Here is a 20,949-nt window from a genome sequence, read left to right on the forward strand (position 1 = left end):
ATTTAGCATGAGGTTGTGGCCATCAGAAGAAAGCAACTAAAGGCAACACAGGGGAGAAAAGCAAAAATGTACCCACTGCACTGTTGGACCAAGCCAATCAGCAGAGTAAATGTTAGCTGAAAGCATTATTGCAAAACCAGATAAGTTAAAACTCAACGTTTATTTATGTTGCAACTTTACCTTTCTTCGGTTCACTTTCTATTTCTCATGACACTGTGCCTGGTTGGTCTGGTTAGGTTTTAGGCACAAAAAAAACATTTGGTTATGGTTAGGAAATACCCATTTTGGTCGCAGCAAATACAGCTGGAGATTGCATGACCTCCGGTGAAATCTGGTTTTAGTTGCCACAAACACAGGTGGAAATTGTCCCAAGGTCTCCTTCAAAGTACCCACTTACGAAAGCTGAAGCACTGACTCGGACTGCGGTCACCGATTTGACAGCCTTGCCGTCCACCACCACCATCCCCTTAACCTCCTGTTATGGACAGAGATCAGAGATTCACCCCCTCAGCTGACTGCAATCAGTCAGCTGGGAGGCTATATAAAGGGGGTTGTAGTTCCCCTGCTCAGTTGGTTGTGTGTCTTCAGGGAGTCAACACCATCAATTGGCTTTCTATGTTTTCTGTCTGAGTGAAAATCTGAGTTGAGTGTGTTTGAGATCCCACTTTGCCTTCGGTTTTTGGGACCAATCCTTTTGTTCGTCTATCATTTTAGAATCAGTGGGTGGCTGTGTGTTTTATTCCCACTGCCACCTTTAAGACACCAAGGGACCAGTTTGCTTCTACCCTTTTTTGCGATTTGCGCAATGTTTTCTTAGCGTCCCAACCTGCGACCCCTGTCCTTCAGGTTTCGCTTTCTGGGGAAACGCAACACTCCCAATGTCAATATCTTACATAGCCTTTGACACGCACAAACTTGGGTGCATCTGGGGTTTGCCGAAACGATAACTGCCAACATTTTATCATTTATTTTTTTTATGACTTTCTGCAGAGGGCAACAATCGCTGCTAATCAACAAAAGAGGGACATTTCTAAAAGTAATGCCAGTTACAGCTTCCACAAGACTGTTAAACTGTGGCCACTTGATGTTTGACATAAGCATTAGCATGCTTGGTAAGAGCACAGAACTGATGAGTGGACCTCACAAGTCGTGAAGGATGACGCTAGATTACATTGAAATGTGTGACATACGCTAGTAGCGGGACATTATATATTATACTGTATATGTAAAGAGCTAAATTAAACATGGAGAATGTACAATCATACCCTGACATCCATGACAAAACAGTAGAAATAAGTGTGACAATAATTTAGCTTTTTTGAGGGCAATTCTTTTTATTCTATTCTAGTCTGGCCTGAACCTAGAAGCAAAGTATTAGGAGACAATTTGCATTGGAGAATGAGGAGCTATAGGGGCAGCAGTCTCTGCCTGCTCTCCTAATTTGTCTCACTGTCATTTCTTCTCTCAATCACTGAGATGCCACAGACATTACAGGCAGGCCATGGACCCTGCTGGGAGTGCAAACAGTGATGGGTATCAGTATTGACATTGGTCTAAAAGGATCAGTTAGCCGTCTCTTTACCCTGCAGGTCTCACGACGATTCTCCATTCATACAAAAACAGCCTGCCGACGTGCTCCTCCCCTGGCGCTCTTACTCTCTGGTGATCTCTAAGAAAATGCAAGGAGCACTACTGCCTAATGCCCCATAAAATTCTGACATCACCTTTCCACGGGAGAGGAGGACACACTCGATTTGATGGGCTAATTGTGTGTGGCATAATTAATCAATGTCTCCTGAACGACAAATTCCCACGTGCACACTCCCAATGTCGCGTGAATGCCGGTGAAAGCACAAGGGGTAATTGAATTTACTTTTATTTATTCTCCTTCATCAAGTCATTTAGCTGCTACTGGCAGGTATCTGTCACTTTCCCCTCACGGCGCGTTTGACGCCATTACAACTGTGCAGGATGGAGTGAGTTTACCCTCAACAGGGCAAGACTGGACTGCAGATAGAGCTGAAGGCCTCATTACAGGTATGATTATTTCTAAAGAGAGACAGAGAGGCATCCAAACACAAACTACACAACTGCAGAAAAGAAAATATATATTGTATTTGTGAATGAACACACAGTAAGGTAACATTTTTGTTCTTTATATTGTTTCAAGCAGGAATCTTCAATGCTAAAACAACTTTGTTGATACGAAACTTAATCCAAGATACTGTGTGACAACTGCTGTTTAACAGGTTTAATCAATACATAATATCAGCACTTGATATAAGCAAAATCTCAAACCTTCAGTGGACACACAAAGCAGCACCATGGTGTCATTTTAGTGGTGGGTGCCTGCTTTGTAATGGCATGTGTGTGCGACACACAATCCCGCCTCCGGTTTCATGCTTGTCGCTGATTGATGGTTGGTGGCAGCATGGAGGGATTACTGAATGGTTCTGCTGGGCAAATGTTAACATTTCTTTGTGAAACTCAATCTGACGACTACAAAGACTCACAAAATGACTGAAAGGACAATAAAGTACCGAAAAGAGAGGCTATGTCTCTTTCAATCTGGGTGTGCTTCTATAAAAGTAAAAGTGAGGGGAGTCTTTCACATGTCTATGCCCAGGGGGTCCGATGTCTCATTATCCACCCATGGGCTGCAGCGACATGCAAAGAGGCGTACAAGTGACAACAAAGGCGAGAAGGAGGAGATTGCAACTGAACAAACATGTATGTAAACAAAGCATTTACATATACAAAAACCTGCTTTGCAGATGTTTTGAGGAGGGAAATACATGCAGTGTGTTTGTTAGAACTCGAGGACCACACACTGTTTTTATGAGTTACATCAGAAGTAAACATATTTTGTTTGTTCACACAGAAACTCCACTGAAACGTCGACGTTCAGCTTTCATCACATTAAAGAAGTCCAGCAATTGAGTCCTGCAGTGGATTAGGTTTCCATTGCTCAGCAAACAGATCAATTTTAAATGTCTCTTCACTTAGTCGTCTCCTCCATTATGGCAAAAACAAGCAATCACTGTCTACACTTAGTACAGTGGACCATTACTAGCAGGCTATAGAATAAATCTCAGGAACAGAAGATGGGTCGATGGCTGTCGTGGGTGCGGTGAGACCATAGGTGTTGATGCCGAACTTCACGGTGGTAAACGACAAATTACTGTATACTGGTGGGGCTGATGAGTTGCCTTTTTTGTCATTAAAATTCCATTGATTGGCAGAAATGGCTGCGAGTCACCTTGATGAAGAGTGACATAAGGGATGGAACGTGGCAGACCAAGATTAATTTCACGCCGCCTCGTCAAGGTCCTCCACGAAACCTTCACTTATCTAGAATTTTAAGGTCACGCCAATATAAGCTGCATACTGTAGAGACAATTTGAGGAGAAGTCACATAAATCACACTCCACAGTATTTAAAAAAGGCATATTGTCATTTACATTTACAGTTTTTTGCATAGCGGACACTCTTCCTCCGAGTGAATCACAGCATGGGAAACAGTCGAATAAGCGCAATTTCCTGGAGGGAGTCATTTCAGCAGTAGGGAGTGCAGGCTGCAGATTAACAGCACCCTGGTGACACCACTGTAAATACTGTTCGGACCCTAAAATGGTCATGTGAGGAAGAGATCTGCTAAGGTATGGGTGGAGAGAGGTTTAAATGCTTTTGCCACTGTGACATGAGAAAAATAAATTTATATACTTAGCTATAACTTTATTATAGCTGCAGGCACCTTTGGGCTACAGCCCACATATTTAGTAATGGGGAGGCAGTACCATTCTGCAAGCTTTGGCATATTCTTATTTATGAAAAAGTCGATTCTTTTTTTTTTCCCCCAGAAGAAATACTAGAACATAATGAAATTGTAAAAATGTGTTACATTAACATAACAAGATTGGAGGCACAAATTTGGAAAATTTAGTCGAGGTTCATAATAAATAATTCATAAAAAATATTACTGAGGATAGACTGTAGTCACAGGTTACATTTGGCAATGTATTCAGAGTTGTTTCTAAGATATTTGGACATGAGATGAAATAGCAGAGTTATGGTAACTGTGGTATAGTAAAACTCGATCTTCAATCAGAACATATGCACTATAAGTTAAAAATCTGCCAGTTATCAACAGGGTAGAAACCATTAAAAAGGAGCCCTGTGGGCTGGAATGCTACAAAAACACATGGTGTGTATTGCAGGCCTGACAAATGAGTTGAACCTATTCCCCTTCTCATGAAACATTTGCAATAACCTTTTGAAATTTTGAACCCTCCATTGTTTATATCTATGTTTACTGGCTTGCAGTCTTCTTCCTTGCCTTTGTTGGAGTATTGCTACAGTTCTTTGCTCGTTAAAGCTATCAGTTATTGATCAGATACAAACAAAACACAGACCCACTTGTAACAACACGTCTCCCAAGCACAACCACGGGTCACAAGTTCAACATTCAATGCATAGAAAATGTTTAACGAACTGAATCAAACTGGAATTTGTCATGAATAGATAAAACAAGCTGGATAGGTCGCTGTTACTCAGCTTCGCCGCCAATGCTCCATGCCACTTGTGGCATTGCAACAAAAAAAGATCACCCTCAGCCCAGTGTGACGTCTTAGAAACTGTTGACAGGACACCTCTTGCTGCAATCAAGGTCAATTATTACTCTTTGTATGAGAAATGTTTCACTGGTTTTATCATGAGTTGAGCGGGGACTCACGAGTGGCTTCTTTAGCCTCGTTTCCACCAGTTCAGTCCCGTTCAGTTTATTTCAGTTTGTTACACATTAGCTGTTATTTTTTGCATTTCCATTTTTAAAACTTGTGGATGGTACCAAAAGAAACGCCCTGTGCCATCCTGTTTTTTCATTACTTTTGCGCAGCTACCTAACACACTGATCCCATACTAAAAAGGTGGAGTTTAAACACTGCACAAGTCGTCTCATCGGATAGACTCTGATGTAGGTCGTAATAAACAACCTCTCGTGTGGCAAGAGAGAACAGCAGAAAAAAGATGGCGAAAGCGAGCGTAGCAGAGGTAAAGCTGTCGATCCTCTACAATCAATTCGGATTAAATTCCCTTTAAATTTTTGCAATATTTATCATGTACCTATACACTGTAAACAGTTATGCAATGCAAATGCCACTAACAGCATATGCTATGTCCACTAGAGGGCATTCACACATTAATAACCTTTAAACTGATAGCTAGTAACGATTAAGTTAGACCTGTAGACGAGGTGGTCTGATATTGTAACGTTAGTGGTTAACGTTAGCACATTGAACATGAGGTTGTGATTCAGAAAACTATTATTCATTAAATGTGACGAGCCTCTCATTTTTCTCGTGTATTTAGGCCAGAAAACGATCACAACAAAGACATAACAGCCTGTTTGTGGTCCACAATTGGACCGACATTGAATGTTGCTGGTGACTTCCCAGCGCTACTCAGCACACTGCCAGAGCTTTTCTGTCAGAATAAAACGCTATGGACTCGAGGCCCAAGGCAGAGCAAGATTACCATAATATATTCGTGAGCCAACACATTTATAAAAAAATACACATTCGAAATTGTAATTTCAGCATGCGATTAGTGTTAGTTTTACTATTAAAATTATATTCGACTCACTAAATTCCTTCCAACAGCCTTAGTTACCGGTTTGTATGCTGCCAATCTGGCTGTAAATGAACAGTATAGGTCCCAGTGTGTCAAGAGTTAACACCAGTCACCCCTGTTGTTTCCCCAACTGCTGGAAAAGTGAAAGGGGTGACCCCCAAAGCTCAGCCAACAACACTGCCTACATCTTAGAGTACTCTCTGCCGTGAAAACACAAAACAAATCTTTCATATTGGTATAGTTACCACGTTTGCGTAGGTGTTTCAGGGTTCAGATCCTTGTCAAGGAAAATGGTACCACTCTTTGGTTGTTGGCTTTAAGTTTTTGCTAATTGAGTCTTTTAAAATTACAAACTATTGACAAGTTCTAAGCGAGAGCTCCTTGTGGTTTGTTTGGTTCACTCAACAAGAACATAAATCTGAAACATTTGACGAATGGATCTTCCAAAGTGATTTGCCTAAACCCTGTCTGTTTTGCAGGAGTAGTGCACACGAGGAAGAGAGACGAAAGTATGCAATGGATCCTTCACTCTTTGCAACAAGCCACAATACAATAGCACAAGGTACAACTGAAAAATTAAGTCTATGCTATGTCGAAAGTAGAATCTTTGTGGTACTCACTGAGTACTTTAAAGTCTCAGCAGCAAACCTGTCATGGCTCACATGGCATAGAGATTCATACCCTATAATTCAACACTAAAACGGTAAAGAAAGAATGCAGTAAGTGGGCATGGAGTGAGCACAGAGCCTCAAAGCACTATGTCTGGAGAGCGGTTCATTTCTGCAATATGGATTAACTGTTTGATTCATTGTCAGACGTATAGGAAAGAGCCAAACAATGCCTCTACGTCCTGTCTTCTTTATATTCATACACTGATAGCTACGGGCAGGGCTTTGCTTTTAACATCTGTTATTGTGCTAACTACGTGCTAGTGGCTGGCAGCCTGTGATCCAGGCGGCAAACAATCTCACAGCATTTCTGTGTAGAGATTACTGACCAGCGAGAAAAGAAGAAGTGAAGAGATGCTGCTCGACGTTCTTCTCAAAGCGCGTGAGATGCGGCGGCGTGTCTGACTTTGGGAGGACGGATCTCTTTGATGGTTGCAAAGATCAAAGACGGGTGATTTGCTCCTATCTGCAGTAATTTCAGAGCCCCCCCGCGCACACTCACCCGCCCTTAATCTAGTTTTCTTACACCGAACATTCAAAACGATTCACGTTCATCAAAAAAAAAAGTTAACATTAGCGATTCAATGGCTCCTTTTCCTCATTATATTTTGCATTATATGGCAAAATAGTCTCCAATTTCAATCTATCAATTTTAATCCAGAGCCTGGGTCCAGCCAGTTTTCACTGATTTGACTCGAGACAAAGGCATAATCTTTTTATTGCCGTGCGAGCTCCCAGCCGAGGTACAGTAGACACGGAATAGCCAGATGTCACTGCACGATCATGCACTGCTATAGAACATTTATGAGCCATTAGAGTGCTGTGCCAGAGGATGTGGCTGCTGCTTATTAAGTCTGAGAGGCATGTGCAGGGGGGGAGAATGCACGTCAGGTGAATTTAGCACACAAGCCAGACTGCTTTTTTCTTTTCTTTCCCTTTTATTTGCGCAGGTAAGCCCGTGTGTGAATTAGACATCCAAAATTATGTGCTCACATTAAATTACTCAATGTCCTGAGAGACGAAACATTTTCTCTCGCGTCCTCTCATCTCCCAGAACGTACCGTGAGTGGGTATCACACAGCCCTCTTCACTGCATCATGTCGGCTGAGAGGCCAGCATAGATATGGAAGCTAAAGCCCTTTTTCTAAAGGATTTCTCTGTAAGAAGGTGATTTTGTTCTCTTGGTGTCCGTTATATTACTTTCAGCATTTCTGCAGCTAAGACGAGATCTCATTTCAGCATCGTGCCTGAGAGAAGAGGCTTAGGGGGGAGATGACAGGCCTCTGTCAGAGCCTCCGCGCCAGGAAAATTAGGGTTACACAATTACACACAGTTCCACAAGCGTCACCAAAAAGCCCTATTCGTAATTGGATCCATTTTAGGGGGTTTAAAGCCTGCTTCTTTGAGATGCACAGTCGGAGCAACCCGGGGAACAGAATTTATCCTCCTTCTCTCAGACTACATCTCTTTTGCATTTAGACTGGACCCAAGAAAAACAGAACAACACTGAAGTTAGTCCTGTCACATTCAGTTGTACTGAGCAGATGCAACATGTCACTCTAAAACTGAATAATTATAGCAGCTTCTATTTTTATTTTTGTTTGTATTTTTTTTTTTTTTCTTAGCAGAAAGGTAAGACACCTCTGTCGTGAGCAGGCCTAGAGAATGTTGAGTGATATGACAATATAATGCAAAAGCACTGCATATATTGTGCCAAGTTCTATTTTGAGCATTAATTGCTTCTCCAGAGAGGTATTTCAAGTGTTTCACAAAGACGCTCAGATAGCTGGAGGTCGAAATTACATTGGTAAGTTACGCTTTCAGCCAAGTCTGATAAGTGGCAAGTTCAAGTCTAACCTTATGCTGTATGGAACTCGTCATTAATGAGTAAAATCTGGTGCATGCAGCTGCTTTTAATTTCTTTCAAAAGGAAATGACAGTCAACCGGATCAGAAGTATAACACTGAAGCATTTTAGTGTTATAATGCTTTAGATTTTACAATACTGTATTTGCATTATGTGATTACTTTTCTATATAGTGGATTCACAGGAAGAAAAATGCATACACCTACTGCATGTTACTGTTTAACACTAGATAGAAGCCTCCCTGCTTCTCTTTCTGATGGCTGTCCCACGTCTGTACCAGTGTTGGATCTGTTACAGCTGATGCAAACTATGGTGGGAAATCAACTTTTTAAATGTAATTAAAATCACATGTAAATGAGTTATGTGAACATCCACCAGCCACTGACATATACTGTAAATGTTCACCAGCCAGTTTTACCAGCCACTGAAAGGGTAAATCATGATTTTGTTTCTGAAAGCTACCAGCCACTTTCATGTTTTGCTTTTTTGCAACCATTAGGCCTGATACTAGCATATAGGCAAGATATGGAGCAAGATATGAAAAAACACTTAAAGTTCCCATGATGACAAAATGTCTTAAGTTTTTTTTGTTTGTTTGTTTTGACTGTTTAATTTACAGTTTCTACAGTATGTATAATTTGTTTTTCTTTTGTTTTCATTAATAATATACAGTACATTTACACACAATATATCACAACCTGCAAACTTATATAATAGTTGTTGTGAAGCTGTTTAAGAAAACGATTAAAAGCCAATAAGAGGTATAACACATCATTAATAATGGTTACAACACATTCAGGTGCTCCAGTGCCATAGTGTGGTGGTACTGATAGTAAACGCTTACAAACCAGCCCAAACATACATAAAAATATAAAACAATATATGTAGATCTACAGGGAAAGCCAAATCTCAACTACTTAATTCCTTTACAGGGGATAATCAAACTGAAATGTGCTTTTACAAGCTCTCGTCCCCAATGATTAAATGTTAAAAACTGGAGGTGTATAGGGGCTCACATTTCAAGGGGTTCAGTTAGGATAAGCCAAAGATAAAGAAACAAAAGAAAACCTGCAGGCGTCCGGCTACTTGTGAGGCAAGTAATACAAATAAGGTCGGCCCAGGTAGCAGGCAGCCTAGTTGACCTAGGTGACTTTTTGTGGTCGCTCAACTTGGTTGAAGAATAAACACAATTTCCCTCAACTAGAATGAAATAGGGCAGCAGAGAAAGATCAACAGGGGCCTAAACAGACTAGTGTTTCTAGCTGGCATCAGGACAAGGTCTGCAGTGTGTCAGGGGACAGATTCAGAATGACAGTGAGTCCAACCTGGGTGCCATTCCCCACCTCTCTTAAGCCTTCACAAAAAGGCCCCAAGCTGCTTCCACTCATTGATTAGGAGTCAGTCTCCCCCACCCTGCACACAGGTGATCTGAATCCACTGCAATCAATCCAGAGGGATTTTGAAATTCAACCCAAAACAAAATAAAGATAGCTTTATATTGTCTTAAAGAATAGGACTGCTACCATAGTGTTTTATGAGATGGCTACTAATAATCCACTGAACAAAATACCACAAAGTAGCTGTCAGCCTTTAGATGCATATTTTGCATTTGGTTGGTTTTTAGTAGCTCTATACAACAAATGAGCTTCTTGCAGGTTTAATATACAAGAAAAAAAAAAGTGTATTTTAAATCCGTACCGAACCTTCACTGAAAATGTGTTCTCGGACAAATGCACTAAGTCACAGGCTGTGCTTTTAACTATTGTAGGAGCGAGAGTAGAAGATGGGACTTTAACAGCAGAATGAAAAGTCAGTAATTGCTAAAGGACAATGAAAACGGCTTGCCGAATTTATGAGAAAAGGTCTTTTGGAGCCTTTAGGGGCTGCAATGGACCAAGCTCAACTGAGCACTGCACTGCCTGAAGATCTCAGGCTGAGCTTCAGCTGGTAACATGGGTGGAGAAATGATTCGGATGAGTCAGAGACAGGCAGTCGTTTTGGGGAAAAATGAGTGTGCACATCTCATTTTGCTACCAACTACAGTTAATGTACATAAAAGTATGTAACATGCACTCATCAGTGTTCAAAAGACCAATTTAGTGGTTGAAGGAGCAGAAAATTCTGCCTGTTTGAAAAAATCTATTTTGATATACTGTAGGCCGACCTACACACCGCAGCTTACATACTAATTAGATCCTTCAATCTTTAATGTCATTTGAAGGAAATACATTCAGGCTATCACTTTTCTCTTATCGCAGAACGCCAATTGCACGTCACCTCATATTCCCCTGGGTGTTTATTACAGCCCCCGAGGATCAAACTGTCTGGGGGAGACTATAAAGGTGATTGCAGTGTTTATGAGAACTGATTTTCAATCAGGCAAACACAGTAGAGGGACTTTCATCTTGAGCACAATTCAGCCCTTCACATGCTGAGTGATAATTGCAGCTCATCTTAAAAGGCTGTTTTCATGCTCCCATCTCAAGGTGTATCCTCTACACCCCTCCTCCACTTGCCATTTTGGATTTGTTTCTTAACTGTCCATGACTTGAGGAGGCAGAATAAAATAAAGTTACTGGAGCACAATGTCGTACCCCTAAGGCAAGGTTAAATTAAACTTCATCAAAAGCCCCGACTATAAACTGGAGTTTTGTGTTTTTGGCAAGGTTAAATGGTTTTGAGGAGACGTTTGGATCCGCCTGTGTTTTGTCAATGTTGTAGCTTTACTGCTGGAAAGTGAGAGGTAGGCAGATAGAGAGAGAGAGAGCGGGAGCGTTGTCACACAGAACCACAAAAGAACCATCCGCACAGGCACACCTACTGTATACCAACACAAAAGCTTCATTAAAGCACCTTGCCGTCTTCCCTCCCCCAGCACATACACACATACCACCACCACCACAACTCCAGCACAACCCTTCATCCTCTCTTCATTTTCATCAAAACATTGCAGATGAGGTCCTGAGCTCAATTAATCATTCTGCAGCCCTCCTGTACTGCCCCCCTATTAATCACCAAGCCCACCATACTGCAGGGCCAGGCCGTATAAACCTTTTCCTTCTGGGAGTGGTTGTGTTGTCACTGGATGTGTATGCATGCATACCGCCCCGAAAGCGCTCGCCCACACACACATTTTGGACTGCCAATCTTGTGCTATAAGCTATTTAAGGAATGGGAGTTGGGCTTATTTCAGGGCCTTCATCCGTTCAGTGGATAGCCTGCTCGAAATGAAGGGATAATAAACAATTTACCACACGGGGAGCATACATTAAGGAATTCCTTTTAGCAGCGTCGTGGGAAAAATGTGTCCCAGCACACATGAACAAAAAATAGTTCTTCCGACATCAAGCGCTAATAAGAGCGATATTTCTGAGGAGTTTTGGGGCAGTGTCTTTTAGCCTGCACCATAAACAAAAGAGCAAAAGTGTAAAGACAGAATGGATTAACTGTGTGTTAAGGAGAAAACATCAGCGTGCCCCCGCTGACTAACTTCCTACCTACCCTGGTTTCTGAGCGTTATAGCCAAAGGACAGAGGCATCATTTCTGAACTTGATTTTTGTGGGGTTACAGGTTACGTCACAAAAATACATGCTTTGCAGTGGAATATGCAGCTTGTGGGAGCAAAGATGCCTCCATATCAGGGTTTAGAGTAATCTCCTCTCTGTCCAGCTCTTTGTTCATACTCTAGGAACTCCAGCCAAACATGTGTTGGATAACATGCATATTCAATACCCTTTCACAGGGTTCTCGTTTGGGAAAAAAAAAAAATCAGCTGAAGCGGTTGGAGATGGATCTTTCAACAAACTATCATCATCAGTATTAGCTTACAGTAGCTACCTACAGCTAATAAAATCTGCTACCCAAAGTGGTTAATTCAGCCGACAAAATAAGACGTCCTTGAAGAGGAGGAGCCCCCTCGATTTAACTTTCTGTGTGAAACCCAAGGATTTAAAAATTAAGCACCTCCATTTGTTTCCTTCCCAGCAAAGAAAAAGGTAACAGCTGCTAACGACCAGGTCAGGGTTACGGTTACCTGCTATTTCCAGTGTGTAGGTTTTTAGCCTGGAGGTTGTTGTTGTTGTTGTTTTTCCGTAGAGACAGTGATTTTAAGAACCATAACACACAGATAGCAGAATGGAGACTGAAATATTCAGCCAATGGCAGGCTTTAAACAGTCTACATCTGGTAAATCTGACCACTGCCAACCAGGCAGTTTTTTTTTTTTTCACTTTGTAAATAGATTTTTGTTAAATTACCTCAAACTTTTCCAAGTAATGAACAACAAATTAATATGTGACACAGAAATCAGGCCAGAAAACTAAGAAATCTGGATGTGAACATGCTGCACTCAAATGCAGCTGCGTACACCTGTCACATGTTCTCATGTCTTCCCATGATATTTCAAGGTCATTTCTGAAATTATTAATGTGACAGCAATTGCCACGCTCATCCCTGTAATGTCCCTGAACTCTTATACCTTAAATTAGCTCTGAATAATTGACCAATATTTATTTGCTATTCCCAGCCTTCCTTTGCTCTTCTTGACTGTTTCTTTTTTTTTCCATAGAAGAAGATAGTACAACAGCTTGAGAGGCAGGGGCAGCCTGCTTAATTATAATAAATTTGTGGCTCTTATCTGTCCTTAGTCAACCTTGGCAATTTTTACTGCACTCCTTTTACTGCTCACTCCTCCAAGGCACAGAAAACACCCATCTTTGCGTCAAATATCTGCTTAAAACACAAGACAAAGCCTTATCTACAGGCAGCTGTGAGCGTGCAAAGAGAGCAAATGATTCAGTTCATCAGTATAGCACAACCAGTGATGCATTGGGTTTCTCAGTATTCAGGACACTGTAGAGTCTCATTTTGAAAATGGCCGTATTCAAATTATTCCATGATAATGCACATTATATCTGGAATTATAGCAGAGTGCTCACTGGAGCTGAATTGCAATAAACCAAATGGTTACAGATCAATAAGATTAGTTCTTTCTTGTGTCGTTATGGGACAATACCCGAATCTCTCACCAGTTCCGACTGGTAAGCAACAATACTGATAAAGCAGTTCTGTTGTCTTACAAAAAGTTGTTGAAGAAGGAAGCGAACAACAAACTCCCTGCAGCAAGAACGTGGAAGGCTGTGGTGGTGCAGCGTCTGACCAACAGCACAATGCAACGAAACACCAGAACCCGCTGAGAATTCACAAGTTGGCTGTGTTTCTATCAGACAATCTGCTGCTGGTGCAGTCACAGTCAAAACAACTCATGGCAAGGAATATAGGAATTTCTATATTGTACAATGGATACAATAGGACACTCGTACTGAATGATAAGCAACCAAGAGTCTGCTCATGTTGACTGTGAAGACATGGTGACGTCTGACACTTTGGAAATGCTACTCACAGGTCTTTAAAGAAATGCTTAACATGTGATTTCTTTAAAAGCTTACTTTAAAAATAAGGCCATTCCTTTTCCTCACAATCACCTAATCCAGGGTTTTCAGGGGAGGTCACTGGGAAGGTTACTGGGGAAAAGAGTACAGGTGATTCTTCGGTTGCATGTTGGAACTAGTCAAACTAACATGATAACTGACGCACCGGCGAAACTTTCAAGGCTTTAGAAGCATTAGCTCAGCAACCTAATAATAGTAGTGTAAGTAGTATTTACATAATAGAGTTTAACCAAGATTTTATAGATTTAGATAATAGCGTCCTGTTCCCATGGAAGAAACACTGGTTCCAGGTTCCAGGTCCTCTAGTAATCGGAAGGTCATTGGTTCAAATCCCCGGCTCCCCCAGCTGCATGTCCAAGTGTCCTTGAGCAAGATACTGAACCCCAAATTGCTCCTGATGAGCAGTTGGCACCTTGCATGACAGCCTCTGCCATCAGTGTATGAATGTGTGTGTGAATGGGTGAATGTGACAAGTGTAAAGCGCTTTGAGCGGTCAGTAGACTGGAAAAGCGCTATAGAAGTGCAAGTCCATTTACATTAAACTCATGTTTGTTCAAGTGCTCTTGTGGGATGAGCTGATGGTGTCACATGGCAGCACTATATTGAGCTATAAAGAAGTTGTTGTTGTGTAACCTTGCGTATGCGCAGTAGAAGTATAACCAGTGGGAAAAGGGCGTTTCTAAACCTTATTTTGGGGCAAAGTCATCAGATTTTTTCAGTGTTTTTATTTCAGATTTGACTGGTGATTCTATACATACAGTTTTATGTCCCAGTAACCATTAAAAGCTAAGTTCTGGCTCCCTCCCCATGCATTTAGATAGGGGCCTGGTCTTGTTAGCCCAAAATAACTGCCCATGGGGCATTGCCAAGATGGCTGCTGAGTGCCAAGACTTGCCTACAAGGACTTTGATTGTGTAGCCAAAGCCTGATATCTTAGTCCTCTGTGACACAGACCTCCAATGTTGAGCAATAAGTATATTAAACCCACAAAGAGGCTGCAAAGTAATAAACACCAAACACCAGCTGTAAATGTTCACAAGAAGACAAGATGCTTATTGATTTACTTGTGCCCCCCAACACTTTTTCGATGTCTGAGGAATGCTTGCTTCAAAGCCAGGCTGATTTAGGACATAACCCAACCTAAAAAATAAACTAAACATCCGTGACCCATTTTTGGAAACACAGGTGTTTGCAGTTCTTTGGGCTAATTACAGCAGACCTCTGCTCAGAGGTTGAGGTCGATCTATGCTGGGAATTACACAAATGAACCAACAGGAATTATGCAGCGGTAACTTCCCTGCATTCACGTGTGCGACAAAGTTAACATGAGGCTGAGGGATGTCAATCAGGCTCAGTTAGTACACACCCGCACAGTCACCTGTGTGAGTGTAACAAGGGTATGTAGGGCCTTTAAAATAATTTTTATACAGTGGGAATGATGCACAGAGAATAGGGAAAGATGACTTACAGTGTTTGCTTTGGTCTTTTCATGGGATTTGTTGACAAAACCAAAAATATAGAATAATACCAGACTAATCCTTTATAAAGTAATGAATCTCTTGTAGACCCTGTATTTATAGAATTATATTAATCCATCCATATTAATCCATGCTTTTTGCTTGCAATTTCAATATCATACGAATGTCTTAAGAATAACTTCCTTGATAATCCATATCAGATCAACTTGATTGAAATGTACCTGTGGGAATTGACCATTTGAACTGCAGAACTCTTTGAACTCTTAATTAATGATGGCTCAGCTCTATCCAGGTGTGCCTATAAGCGAGAACAGCACTCAGGGCCCGACACTGGGTTGCAGCCATTATGTTATTAGTTACAACTGTCTTTTTTCGAGTCAAAACATCTGCTGAGAAAAGTTACTTGATTAGATTCGACTCACACACTGGTCTCCGTGAAGTCTCAGCTCACCGTCAGGTAAGACTAAAACAAGCCATTACGTCCAAGAAACTCTTGATATTCCTCTGACATTGAGCAAGTGCTGAAAGCTTCACTGAGCTCCAGCATCACTGAGCCTGACAGGACATTTTTTAGATAAGGAAAAATAATCCCTAAAAGAGGGGAAATTTCTTAATGAATAAAGTGGTGCTCCACCACTTTCACGCTCACCCAGTAGTCAAAAAGTCTAGGTTCTCATGTAGCATCCAACGCAGCATCAGAGCGGCTCTGCATGCTAGTTGCCTGTAAAAGCTGTGCTTTGTGCACACATGGGATGTGTCGGCTTCTTTGCAATGCAACATGTTTGACAGCTGGTTGACTACAAGTGGTAATGCATAATGCAAGACACATAAACTATATGTGTTTGATTACACACCATCTGAAGCTGATCAAAGGGTCATTCACAAAATTCAGTCATCCATTTTCACTCAGTTTGCCTGGTCATTGATATGATGCGAATTACAGTTATTTAACAGTGCAGAATGCAGATTGATGCTGCCGGCCGAGGAAGGAACCAGCTTCCACTGATATGTAGCTTCTGTAAACCTTCTGTCCTGGCTGACGTGTTTTTTTGCCATGGTGACACTAGATAAGGCCATAGAGTGTAATTACATTCAGTTATTACAGTTTTAGTGTCAGCAAGGAGAGGATCAATAAAAGTGAGCCAGCCTGTATCTGATCCTGACACACAGATTGCAGCATGGAGCAGTGCAATGAAGATTACTGCCTCAGACATGTTGCATTTCTTTTAACCCTCGCTACATTCGCTGTGACTGTTTTCCCTTTTCTCAGAGAGGACTGTAGTGTCTCAATTTGCACTTCTGTTTTCACTCGGAATCCAATCCCTCTGTCTCTGCGAGACTTCGACTCTGCTTGGCATGAAAATGTGGAGCACTCGCTACAATCATAGCCTGTGATTTTATTCAGTGTTGTGATGTTGAATACACTACGTCCTCCACGGGTTCAAACCGTAAAAAAAGCTGAAACCCGTTCTCTTTAGGCTCACATTCATTTCTTCTCTAATAAAGTTTCTTGACTCCACGGGGAAGGCAATTAACAGAAAAGCAGTGGTGTGCACATTTGCAGTGCCCCAAAATCATCATTTGCACATCAAACAGCCTCCGCCTTCATCCTGGTCAATTTGCATATAATACCACAAAGGTGCATCAATGTCAAATAGAAGTCTTCATTCCAATGCAGCATCTATGTCTCTGCTGCTGGGATGCTGAAGTAGGTGCACCGGAGATACACAAAGCACTCGGTAAAATAGAAAAAAATAGGGGGTCAGGTAAGGAATAAAACACTCCAATACTTCCACTACTGAAATCGTAAAAGGTGTGTCATACATAGTGATACAGTAATCATAGTGAATTTCCCATATTCGTGTTTGTTTTTTGAAACTCTGAGTTTTTATGATCGTGGCCTGGGCCCTGTCTCATAGATTGAGTATAGGATGAAGAAAAATACAGTTGAAGTCCTCCAAAGCGAAAGACTGTGAAGGTACAGTGGGGCATCTAGGCAAGAGCGGAAACTGCTCTCCACCCACAACAAACAAAAACCAATACACTCAGATAATACGTTACAAAATAACTGTTACAATGTCGGACATAATCCTATTTTGCACTTTCTTTGCTCATAACGAGTTTTCCTTTAAATCAGTATTGATAGTCATGTTAAATAAAAGACATTTAGGAGCTTGGTGATCAGAAATTGTTCAGTATAACCAGCTCGTCAAGTACGCATCGGATTGGATACAATTACTGATGACTCGAAGGAGCCTCAACCAAAGCCACACAATCAAAAACTCATCCAACTTGTAATTGTTGAATTTCAAGAAAATTATAGATTATTATGGTGAAACTGATGAGGTGCTGAAATTAGAATTTCAAGTATAATATTACTCTACCTGTACAGTAATGCAAGTGGTAACAGGAGCAAGGCTTTCCAGATGAATATGGTGTAGCCAGGAATCAGGGGGGCGTGTCCAACTTTAGTGGCCTCTAATGCTATTATTCCATCATATACACTGAGCTTAATTATTGCATATTTTAAGTGCTGTTTGCGATTGTAAACATATAGTGAATTATTCTCAAAACAATCCATCTTCTTGTTAGTTCACACAGTCTGTAAAGAGATATTGTGATTTGGAGTGTTTGGCATCAGTTTGCATCACTGGTAAATGGCAAAAAAATTGCAAAAGCATTCTAGGACGTTTTAAACTGTTTCTTTATATGACATCAGCCTGTTACTTTGACAACATTGCCTTTTTTAGTGTGTATTTGTTATTTGTTATGTGTCTTAGAGATGGCCCTGCAGTAAAATTCACAATGTGAATGAAAATTATCATTTTGTTCATTCATTAAGCCCGTAAACATCTGTGTGGCGTGTATGGAAAAAGCAGCGCTGTTAGTGGACTTTTTAATGCTTAATACGCAAATCGTCAAGTTCCTGCCACCGGTGTTTTCCTGTTTTTTGAAGTAGTCCATATAATGAGGATGTCCCCTGTCTGAGCTGTGTTTTGTCATAAATTAATTGGCTAATATTCGTGAAACACTGAAGACAACTCTTCGCTCTCTACTCGACACAACACAACCTGTCAGGTGAGAGGTTCGGTTGATTATCGGCTCAGTTATTCATCTTTTTGCCGATTATTTGTACGTGTTTTATTTGTCAGACTGCCGCTAAAGTAAATAATTATACATCTGCCTCCTTGTCTGTAGTCACCAGATACATGTTACACGTCATACCAGTTATAGCCAATCAACAATGAAGACTCTGTGCCACAGACAGAGGAACAGAGAAGGGGGAGAAGCAGAGCTGCATTTCGAAAGGAGCAGGCATCACTGAAATTACTTGTTATTGTCCTATTTCTATAAGGACAAGGATGCCCAGTTACACCTAAGTAAATGCCTGAATAATGCACGTAATACATGCGTGTAATGTTAGTCGATAATAACGTAGGCTAATGCTGAGTCTCCTAGAGCTAATTTAAACGCATTAGTGATGGTCAACAAGTTAATCTGTTGGTCCATTATTTAGCCAGCTGACAAAACAAATGACTGAATGCTACAATAACATAATGTCTTACACTTACCAGGGCCGGTCACGTTCTTAATCTCAACCCACAAAAAGCTATGTCAGCTTATACTCGGAAGTCTCTGACTGTTTCTTGTGATGTTAGAGAGGTGCAGGTTATTGTTGTTAGAGACCTTAGACATAACAGGACTGCTTCTAAGGCCTGTGTTAATCCAAGTGGTGGAATAACTAAGAAATTTACTCAAGATTTGTACAAGTACAATTTTGAGGTACTTGAATAGTTCTACTTTAAAATTGTATATTGGTTCCAAATATCAGTATAATCTCCTTGATTACTATCAGCCCCTGATATCTGTCAAGCCCTAATACTGATGCAGACAGATAGGCCTGCTCCTCTATTATCATGCTCGCATTGTTCTGAAGCAGAGGCTTGCGATCCTGAAAAGTACACACATTGCGAATCGCAACTTGTTGTTCAAACTTATTTCAATAGAATCAAAAATCAATATAATAAAGGAGCAGGCTGGATTTTTTGGCTTTTTGGCAACCTGCCTACGCTTATGGAGAGCTCTGTAGACGTAGCATTATAATAGAAGCACATCTGTTACTGCACTTTGAGTGCACTTAAAATCTCAGCCTATCTTAGAGATTTGGTCTTCACGCAAGCAGATTCTTCTCACACGCACACAGTGCAAAGACACACAAACACACAAAGTTTGTGACTCATTTTTGCCTCACTTACATTATTTAGCATATTGTTGATAACCTGGTGAACACACGTATCTATTTTCACACAATCCAAACAGATGTATTTATCAAAAGTCTGAGGGGAAAAGGTTTGACATTGCAACCGCTGACTGTAGTTACACTTAAACTATCCTGCTAGCATAACACACTGCTTTGGATACATGCATTATTCAAGCATTTTCTCTCCTCAGAAGGACACATTAAATATTTGTTGACTTATAAAAGCATCATGCAACACTCTGCACCTCAGGACTGTAATTTTCCACACACGCTTCATTGTAAAGCTCCATCTGCTACACCACTGGTCCTATTAAGGCAAAGAAGGGAGGCTTGAATATTGGAGCGGAACAGTTAAACCTCAAAGATGGAGAAGAACACAAGGGAGAGAGTCTATATCCTCAAATAAATAAGGAAACATCGTGAGGTCAACTATTTGTCACATCTGAGCTCCCAGTGATGTTGTATATTGGCAAGAAGGACAAAACAGAACTGTAAAACAAGACACATGGCAGAGTGAGTTTTGTACTGCTGAACAAAACAATAACTATTCCAGTTGAAATCTAATTAAAACTGCCGATGTTTGTTTACTGTGAGGGGATTTGGACTGTATGTCACATTTGAACTTTTCCCCCAGTTTCCTTTTAGTTGTGAAATTCAGCCGTCTTTGGTTTAACTTTCAAAATTCTTGATTAAAAGCCGGGTGTAGATTCCATTCGCTATTGTTTTAATTTTAATTATTTCAATCGTCACAATAAATCATTTTTAATCACCAAACACCCAATGTAAGTATCCTTAATTTTCATTCTATGCATGCAGACTAATTACAGTGCATTATAAATAGAATCTGGTTCTCTTCTGCAGTGATTAATTAGGTTCTATGTTGCTCCATGGAAACAATATTGTATTACAGATTCAAACATGTTTAGACTCCAAACAAATGAACATGAAAGAAACCACAGAACAGATTACTGTTGAATTCTGAGGTTTATTTGTTTGTGTTTCCAAGCAAGCTTAGAAAAATTAGGCCAGAGCAAAGAATTCTCAAATCTGGAGTGTAGTGACAGCCAAAGGGAAAGGAATTTAACTGTATTGATTCATCCTCTACAGTGCCTATAAAAAGTATTCACCGTTAACTGTTTTCCCATTTTTTTGCTTTTATAAATGGACAACATGGTCAACATATAAAAAAATATGCAAAACAAAAAAATTACAAAGGGAAACCTCTTTAATGTCAAAGTGAAAATACATTTCAACAAAGTAATGTAAATTCAATAAAAATATATAATGTAAAATAGGTGATTGCATAAGTATGCACTCCCTTTTAAATTAACTGACCTAATTCAAAAGAAGTCCAGCCAATTGGTGCTAGTAGTCTCACAATTAGTGAAATGGAGATCATCTGAGTGCAGTGAATGTGTCGCAATCAATTGGAGTATAAAGACACCTGTGTCTGAAGGTCCTATCACTGGTTAATCAGTACTCCTGCTACAATTACACCATGAAGACAAAAGAACACTCCGAGCAACTCCGTGAAAAGGTTATTGAAAAATATAAGTCAGGGGCTGGATACAAAAACATTTCCAAGTCACTGAACATC

The sequence above is a fragment of the Pagrus pagrus genome (genome assembly GCF_965226575.1).
Source record: "Pagrus pagrus genome assembly, chromosome: 1".
Lineage (NCBI taxonomy): Eukaryota > Metazoa > Chordata > Actinopteri > Spariformes > Sparidae > Pagrus > Pagrus pagrus.